This window comes from Brassica oleracea, chromosome C8 (genome assembly GCF_000695525.1).
Source record: "Brassica oleracea var. oleracea cultivar TO1000 chromosome C8, BOL, whole genome shotgun sequence".
In the NCBI taxonomy this organism is placed as follows: domain Eukaryota; kingdom Viridiplantae; phylum Streptophyta; class Magnoliopsida; order Brassicales; family Brassicaceae; genus Brassica; species Brassica oleracea.
In genome coordinates, this window is record NC_027755.1 from 23,671,839 (window position 1) to 23,681,691 (window position 9,853).

Here is a 9,853-nt window from a genome sequence, read left to right on the forward strand (position 1 = left end):
AAAAAAAAATGGTTACAACAAAAATTAGTTTCTTCAAAAATGGATATAATCAACTAGACTAACTCATATAATTTTGAAATTACTAAATTAACTCTTTAAGCATGCAAATTTACGATTTTGCTTTTACTAATAATTATATCCTAATTAAAAATATATATATTTAATACTATAAGAAAGGAAAAAAAGCAAGCACTTTACCTTTGTCGGGTTTCTCCACCTACGGCGAAACGTTTTCCTCGTCGTCTCCTTCACCTCCATCTCCGATGGTCCCTTTTCCCTCACAACCAGCTTCGTCTCTGTCACCAGCGTGACTCCTTCGTCTCTTCCTACTCGACAAACCCGAAATCGATTTCACCTCAATCACATCCGGCTTCAACTACAAGTTACTCTAACCTGTAAGTCTTTAATCTATGCTATTAGAATTGTTGTTATCATAGATTAATTGATTGCATCTTGAAAATTTGAAACCCTAACTCCCAGTTTCATCTCACTGACTTTCAGATCTGTTAATTGTATTTGATAATTAACATTTACTCTCTGTTTTTATTTAAAGTTGTATAAACTAGTAACTTGGTTTCGGATTGTTTGAAAGTGTTTTCTCTTATGTCTGATGAGATACGTACGTGATATTGGCAAGATAATAGTAACAGTTCCATGACAAATTTTCTGGGAAGAAAAACAACTGTTTCTTGGTGAAACAGTTCGGCAGAGGCAATGCTAATGTTTAATTTAGCAAAGAGAGCAACAACCTCTGCAAACTCAACTCTTACAGGCACTCTGGTAACACACAACTCTTTTATTTTCCTCTAAAGTCTTTTTAATCTGTTGGATAAAATGTTGTTTAAAGACACAAGTTACTGCCTTTAGGTAGTACACACTCTAAAGTTTGGATCTTTTGTTTTGAATTTTGTTGGTTTACATGTGATTAACGAATGGATCCTTTTGCTTTGATTTCAGGTTTGGCGTACCAGAAGACGGTGACCATTCAGGTAGCTGACAAGGAGAAAGGTGTGGTACTTGGAACCACCAAGAAAAAGAAACAAAACAAGTTTATAGGTTATAAAGATTTTTCATGGACAGTTTAGTTTCTTGCTTGCAACACCTCCATTGTTATGTTCTTTTTCTCAAAAATGATAATAAGAAAAAACTAGTAAGCTGGTTGCTGTCCACATTCCTTGTCAGCAGACAAGTAATACTAGTAGCTGCTCTTTGATGATATTGTGAATACAATTCATCGATAGTGATAACTTATAGTACCTCTGAACTTTATAGATATGTGATATGAATTGAAAGAGAGAACAATATCTGATACAAAGTTACAAACTCAAGAACATGTCAAATTCAAGAACCTATTCTTACATATAAGGACTTAGCTGCACGCCTCTCTGCTGAAGAATGTCATTATGCCATTTATGATTTTGACTTCGTCACTATTGAAAACTGCCACAAGAACAAGATTTTTTCCGATAACAACATATTGTTCAAGAAACTATAAATGTGGGAACATATGTTTAGCTCTACCAGCCATGAACAAACGTTTACTTTGGAACCATTACTGAATACAAAATATTTCATTTCATGTATTCAAAATATTTCATTTCATGCACTCAAAATACTGGTATGTTGTGCACGCTTCCTAATCCTTCCCTAGATAACGCTTGAGCTGAATGCAAGGAATAAATATTTAAATCTATTGTTTGCATCAACTTCCAGGAGAGCCAAAGTTCCAGGATTTGTCATTCTAATCTTGTGCAAAGTAATTCCACTTCGTATTGCAACAAGTAATTAAACTACCATGAAAAGAGACAACTTGATAAAGAAGAAAAGATGGATGAAAAAAATGACGACAATTACCGCAAGTTTACCTAATTTTGATTTTAATTAACCTAAAAATAAACCAAATTCGAAATTTATATAAACAGGTTCGAAACTGAACATTAAATTAAGTTTGATTTACACAAATTCAGATTTTCGTCAATAAATCTGCCACAATATAAATTAAAAAGTCTGCTACCACATAAAAAAAAGTCTACCAATAATTTTAAGTCAGATATATAACTATGCCGTAAAAAAATAAGTTGAACATAAGAAAATAAGTCGGCCCACAGAAAAATAAGTTGACCACAAAAATCTACCATTTATAACAAATATGCTACCTCATACGACAGACTAATTCTTTAAAATTTATTTTCTATTTAAATTGGATAATTAACTTTATCGCGGAAACAAATCTGATGTTTATAAGAAAGTCTGACACCACTTTAACGGTAGACTTTTTTTTCTATACAGATTTTATAACCAGACTTATTAGTCGATAGATTTATTTTTTTGATCGATCAAATGTTAAGGGTACTTTGGTAATGTTTTTTACTATTATAACTATAAACAATGACAATTTTGACCAAAAAAACATTCTAATAATTTTCAAAAAATATGAATCATTCTAGTAATAGCACAATTAATTTGTGTCATTTTAGTAAACTTCCCTTTTATTTTCAGTCCCAATGTTGTGGAACACATATGTGATAGATCAATAAAAATTTAGTGTTTTTCTAGATTCTATTAATATTGCATTATTATGATAACGCCTGGATCATCCCCAGGGAAAGTACACACCTGTTTGCTGGAAAATTGATTGAAAACAGTATAAGTAAATATGAATTAACTTTTTACAGCAGTCTCTGCTCTATATATATGAATAATATAGGAAGAAAATATTACCAGTAGACTGAGAAAAAAAGGAGAAAAATAATTAAGAGTAGAGAAACAACTTGAAATTTTTGTGCTGACATTATTACTGCCTTTGTAGCTCTATTTTTTGGTGAAGATAATTTTTTGGTTTTGTTTTGCCTCAAGCTTCTTACGATAATGGTCATATCCTTTTACATATCGGTACAAATCCATCCATATGGTAATTGATTTCTTTTAAAAAGGAAACAAAATATACATACTTTAAAAACCAGATTGGAAAATGTCTTAACATATCTCATAAAATCTTGCATTAATTATAGAATAATATTCTCTGCAACAAATATTCAATCTAAATTAAACAAAACATTATGGAGACTAGGTTTTATTGTAGAGTTTTCTATAAGTTTTTATAGTATCATTTAAATCAACTTTTAAAACCGGCCAGACGTTGATGGCGGAGATAGAGAAGATGCATAGAAGCAAGTCAGAGAGTAAGTTCTTCGGGATTAAGAAGGATGTCATGGGGTTCTTGACATGTCTCCGTGATTTTGATTTACGGTGTTTCGGTGCGTTTCCTCCGGTGGATACAATCTCCGACCAAGAAGAAGAAGAAGAAGAAGAAGAAGAAGAAGAGAGAAGCTCAAAGACCTTTTTTTCAAAATGGTTGATGGTTCTACACAAAAAGCAGAGCAGTGACGAGTGTGGCGACAACAATGAAGCGTTTCGGACCCGAATGCGGTTCTGCCGCCAATGCTGATGCATTGCAGATCTGCACCGGTTAAGAAATGGTTACAGTTAGAAGAGGAGAACATAGTAGAAACATAGTAAAACACAAAAGACGATAAGGAGACAATGAGAAAGAAGAAGGATCTGAGATCATTGATGGAGGAAGAGAGAGATGTTGTGAACCCGGTGGTGATGAGTTAAGACATAAACTATTACAAATTCTCGGTAGATATCGCCAAGGAAACTTGGGTTGTAGGTGGAATTCAAGATCCTCTGTTTCGAAGTTGAAGCTGGAAGAAATGATCTTTGTTCTTGATTATTAGTCCATTTGTTAATACTAATACCTTATCTTTTAATTTTCTTCTTCTAACGAATCGGCTCCCGCTTCACAATCTGTTAGTCTAACGAATCCTAACTCCGATTGATTCTCTTAATGTTTGATCTCACTTCTCTCTCGCACTCGTTTGCAACCAAGAACGACAAAAGAAAAGAAAGGCAAATGCACACACAGATTGTTTGCCCAGTTCGAGTCTCAATGTGAGATCTCTACATCTGGGTGCTTGACGACACAAGCAAACGACTTTATTCAATCACTCCAAAAGATCGTACAAGCAGATTGAATCAAGAGACTTATGCATAACCGCTACAAGCTCTTGATCTTTCTGTTACTCACTTTCTCTGATTATAACTCGTCGTTTATCATTCTTCTTCTCGTGATAGTCATGAACTTCTCTCTCTCTCAGCTATATAGAGGAGACCGGTACAACGGATTAAGCCGACTCCAATAACCACCCGGTTATCGTCTTCTTTAGTCTTGTACCAAGAGTTAATGAACCAGCCCGGTACACTACTCTAACCGTTGTTGAAAGTCACAATCTCAACAATCTCCACCTTGACATCAACAACTAACGTTCATCCCTTATGCCATCAAGCGTAGCTGCGCACTTAGCACTTAGCTACTCCAAGATCAACAAGTGCTTGATCAAACTTGTTGCTCAGAATCACCTTTGTCAACATGTTTGCTGGATTTTTCGATGTGTGAACTTTCTGTATCACCACTTCTCCAGCTTCTGTCATGTCCCTCACAAAACTCATCTTCAACGCTACATGCTTTGAAACTACTACATGCTTCGTCCTGTCGTGGAAGACGTTATTCTTGGCCAAACATATGGCGCTCTGTGAGTCACACCCAACCACAACTTCTGACTGTTCGTACCCCAGTTCCTCTGTTAGACTTCTCAACCACAAACCCTCCTTGATGGCTTCCACCAGCGAGATGTATTCGGCTTCTGTCATTGACAATGCTACGACCTGTTGTAGTCCTGACTTCCAGCTCACTGTGTTGCCTCCAACTCTGAAAACAAACCCAGTTGTTGACCTTCTGCGATCAAGGTCACCTCCAAAATCCGAATCTGAATAACCTTTGACAGTGAACCTTTCTGCACTCTTTGTGAACACTAGACCAAAATCTTGAGTCTTCACTAGATATCTCAGAATCCACTGTACAGCTGACCAATGTTCTTAACTTGGATTGCTCATAAACCGGCTTACAAGACCCACACCAAACGCAAGATCAGGTCTTGTACTGATCATCGCATACCTTATGCTTCCAACTGCATTAGCGTATGGCACTTCATCATCTGAACCTGCAAATCCCTACTCTCCTTCCTTGAGTGCTTTTAGCTTGAACTGAGCTCCAATAGGTGTTGAGACACATTTAGCTTCACCCATTATGTACACTTGAAGAACTTTCTTCAAATAACTTGACTGAGACAGCTTCAGAACTCCACCTGCTCTGTCCCTTTCTATATCCATTCCTAGAATCCTTTTTGCAGACCCTAGATCCTTCATATCGAACTCTTTGGCTAGCATTTCCTTAACCTTTGTTATCTCTGTCATTTCCCTTGCCACCAGTAGCATATCGTCAACGTAAAGTAGTAGGTAAACATAGCCACCGTCTTTCAGCTTCTTCATGTACACGCATAGATCAAACTCGCTCTTCACGAAGCCATTCTTGATCATGAACTGATCAAAACACTTGTTCCACTGATGCGGTGCTTGTTTTAAACCGTAGAGCGACTTCACCAGCTTACACACCTTGCCTTCTTGTCCTTTTTCAATGTATCCCTCAGGCTGGCTCATATATATCTCTTCATCTATGGTACCATGTAGGAATGCCGTCTTTACGTCGAGCTGCTCCAGTTCTAAATCTTGATCCACCACTATTGATAGCATCACACGGATTGACACGTGCTTCACCACCGGTGAGAATATCTCTTGATAGTCAATCCCTTCCTTCTGGGAATAGCCTTTAGCTACTAGTCTTGACTTGTATCTCGGCTCCTCAACTCCAGGTATTCCTGGCTTCCGCTTATACAGCCATCTGCACCAATAGCTTTCTTGCCTTTTGGTAGATCCGTGAGATATCATGTCTTGTTCTTCTTTAGTGATAACATCTCATCATCCATTCATGCATTCCATTTCTTCCAATCTTTACTGCTTATAGCCTCTTCGTAATTGTTAGGCTCTTCTGACTCAATGATCTCAGCCGCTAGCAATGCAAATGCTAACTCAGAGTCTTTAGTAAACCTCGCTGGCTTCACTATCTCCCTGCGTGTCCTATCTCTCGCAAGTTGATAGTTGCTTAGATCTTCCACCTCTTCAGCAACTTGATGTTCTTTGTCCTGTATAGTTTCTGAAGCTCCACCTTCAGCTTGAATCTCTTCTGCTGACTCTTAACTTTCTCCTATCTCAACGCTGTTTCTGCTGATCAAATCCAAACCTCATGTAGCTTCCTTCTGTCTCTCCTCTTCTTTGCCTTTCTGTATATCTTTGTATACAAGGTCCTCTCTGAATACTGCATTGCGACTTATCACGCACTTTTGATCTTCAAGTAACCACACCCGATATCCTTTCACTCCAGTAGGATACCCAACGAACACTCCTTTCAACGCTCTTGGCTTGAGTTTCCTTTGATCGATATGCACGTACACAATGCATCCAAATCTTCTCAGATGTCGATAACCCGAAGCCTTTCCCAACCACACCTCCTCAGGGATGTTGTAGTCATTAGCAGATGACGAAATGCGGTTGATGATGTATACTGCAGTAGCGACCGCTTTAGCCCAAAACTTTTCTTCCAGTCCAGACTCATTCAGCAAGCATCTGACCTTCTCCATCACCGTGCGATTCATGCGCTCTGCAACTCCATTCTGCTGGGAAGTGTAGGAGCATGTCCTATGGCTCTCTATACCTTGCTGCTTACAAAACTCATCAAACGCAATATTACAGAATTCTAAGCCATTATCAGTCGTAAGGCATCTAACCCTTTTATTTACTTGATTCTCTACTAGTTTTTTCCATTCGCAAAATTTCATGAAAGCCTCATCCTTAGTAGCTAGAAAGTATACCCAAACTTTTCTAGAGTAATCATCTATAATAGACGTGAAATACTGCTTCCTGGCTAGAGACATTTGCACATTGGGAGATCCCCAGAGATCAGAATGAACATACCTCAACACCTCCTCACTTTCGTGTTTACCTACACTAAAGCTGAGGCGTTTGTTCTTACCCATGACACCGTTCTCGTAGAACTCCAGATCACTAATTCTCTTCTTGTCGAGAATTCCTTTTTCTGCTAACAGCTTCAGATTTTTAATGCTTGTGTGCGCCAGTCTGCTATGCCACAGAGCCGTGTCATCCTTTGATGTTGCTGCAAGTGCTGCAGCCTTTACTGTGTCACCATCCAGGAGATACATGCTACCACACAAGGTACCTTGCAGAGCCAACTTCCCGTTCTTATAGAACGAAGTCTTCCCATCTCCACCTTCTTGTTTAAAACCCTGCAGATCAAGTGAGCTCACAAAAATAAAGTTCCTTTTGAGATTAGGAACGTACCTGACGTTTTTGAGAGATTTGACCGTGCCCCCTGTGGCATTAATTCTGATCGTTCCAATTCCTTGTACTGTAACAGGCCTATCGTCAGCTCGCAAAACTTTCCCTCCTGCTGCCTCTGAGAACTCTGTGAACCACTCGCGCCTGGACGTCATGTGGTAGGAACACCCAGAGTCTATGATCCATCTTTCCCTTGGATCTTGCTCAGAGATAGTCAGCGCATCTACTTCATGTAGCTTATCAACCATCACAGCAGCTTCCCCATTGTCTTCAGCCTCCATTCTTTTCTTCCTGGCAAAACAGTCCTTTTTGACGTGTCCTTCTTTCTTGCAGTACCAACAGGTCAGCTTCGACCTTGACCTTGATCTGGACTTGTTTGAGTTTCTGTTTCTGTAGTCATCACGCCTCTCAGGCCTTCCTCGCGTGATGTATGCATCACCAGATCGTTGTGATGTTGAAGCTTCTTTCACATCCTTCAGCTCTATCTCTTTTGACTTCGCAGCGTTTGTGACATCTTCAATTGTCAACGTCTCTCTTCCATACTTCAATGTTTCCTTCAGATGGTTGTACTGAGATGGCAGTGAGCTCAGCAGCAGTATCGCTTGAACCTCCTCTGAAACGGAAACATTTACACTGCTTAACCCGGAAACTAACTTCAAGAAATCATCTATATTCTCATCTATAGATTTAGATTCGATCATCTTAAACGTATAGAACTTATGTTGTAGATGAATTCTATTGGGAAGAGTTTTGGAATTATACAACCTTTCAAGCGCTGACCAGATCGTCGCCGCCGTGGTATAATCCTCAAGTTTCCGCAGTACATGATCACCAAGATTGAGAATGATCATGTTCATCGCCTTCTCCGCCCTCTCTGACTTCTCTGTCTCGAGCTTCTTGATCCGCTCCTTGAAGTCTTCTTCTTCCTCGCCTTTCTTCAACTCCAACTCAGATCCAGAAGTTGCCGGTGCTTCGATCAAAGCATCCTTGAGGCCAAGAATCGAGAGGTGCGCCATCATGCATTTCTTCCACATTGAGAAATCCCCTTGACCGTCGAAACAAGCGATCTTCACCTTCGCCATCGATTCCTTCATCCTAAGGAACCTGGCTCTGATACCACTTCTAACGAATCAGCTCCCGCTTCACAATCTGTTAGTCTAACGAATCCTAACTCCGATTGACTCTCTTAATGTTTGATCTCACTTCTCTCTCGCACTCGTTTGCAACCAAGAACGATAGTAGAGAAGAAAGGCAAATGCACACACAGATTGTTTGCCCAGTTCGAGTCTCAATGTGAGATCTCTACATCTGGGTGCTTGACGGCACAAGCAAACAACTTTACTTAATCACTCCAAAAGATCGTATAAGCAGATTGAATCAAGAGACTTATGCACAACCGCTACAAGCTCTTGATCTTTCTGTTACTCACTTTCTCTGATTCTAGCTCGTCGTTTATCACTCTTCTTCTCGTGATAGTCATGAACTTCTTTCTCTCTCAGCTATATAGAGGAGACCGGTACAGCGGATTAAGCCGACTCCAATAACCACCCGGTTATCATCTTCTTTAGTCTTATACCAAGAGTTAATGAACCAGCCCGGTACACTACTCTAACCGTTGTTGAATGTCACAATCTCAACACTTCTGAGTTGTAACTTATTCGTTTTTATCATTGCATTCCTGTGAATAAATTTGAGATTCTGTGTGTTAACAAAAATGCATTGCATATTCCACTGGACAATGACAAGAGAAGCTCATAGTCGAAATCTCTAGAAACAGTCGCTTCTTTGCTCAAGACATTGTCTAGAGAGCCGTCCTCTGTTTTGATAATCTTATATTAATCTTGCATTATTATGATATTTTGTTTCTTTTCACTTTTTTTTTTGTTTACCAAACTTCTGCTATTCTACAAGAAAATTTAACAATTACATGATCCATAATTTATTTTTTATCAAACTTTATGATAGGTGATGATGACACAATTATATGTGTATATATGTATCTCATTCTAGAACAAGATTATTTTTTCCGTAAACAACAACATTTGTTCATTGTCTCAGGTGGTGCGAGGCTATTCATGCAGTTCCAGAAAGTTGGATCATCCCCAGCGAACGTGCATATCTTCTTGCAATCGTCATTAGTCTTACAAAAAGGTCTGTACTCACATCTGTTGGCTGGAAAATTTGATAAACTAATAATATGAAGAAATATGAATTAATTCATTTTACGTAGCTTATAAGAAAGAAAATATTACCAGTGGATTGGGAAAAAAGAAGAAAACTGATCAAGAGTAGAGAAACAACTTGAAACTTTTGTGCTGACATTGTTGGCTTTCCTTCAAGCCTTTAGAATTAAATGGTCATGGTCAAATACGTTTATATATATATAAGGTCATCTCTAACAATGACACCAAATTTGATGTTTTTGTGTCAATTTTTTTTTGTCATCTCCAACCATGATACTAAATATTACACCAAAAATAATTTTATATATTATTTGATGTTTTCAGTTTTAATATTTATTATATTTTTATTATTTGAAATG

General features: G+C 38.3%; 1 long non-coding RNA gene and 1 pseudogene across 2 annotated transcripts; both read left to right on the forward strand.

Annotated features, from left to right (window-relative positions):
• Positions 1-226: 226 nt before the first annotated feature.
• LOC106311262 lies at positions 227-1,158 on the forward strand. Of its 2 annotated transcripts, none has more exons than XR_001263966.1 (3): positions 227-395; positions 616-780; positions 958-1,158. It is a non-coding gene; the product is annotated as an uncharacterized LOC106311262 (long non-coding RNA). The 2 variants fall into 2 exon arrangements; XR_001263967.1 differs by having other exon boundaries at positions 638-780.
• A 1,710-nt stretch (positions 1,159-2,868) lies between these two features.
• On the forward strand, positions 2,869-3,720 carry LOC106308992 (annotated as a pseudogene).
• The last annotated feature ends 6,133 nt before the right edge of the window (positions 3,721-9,853 follow it).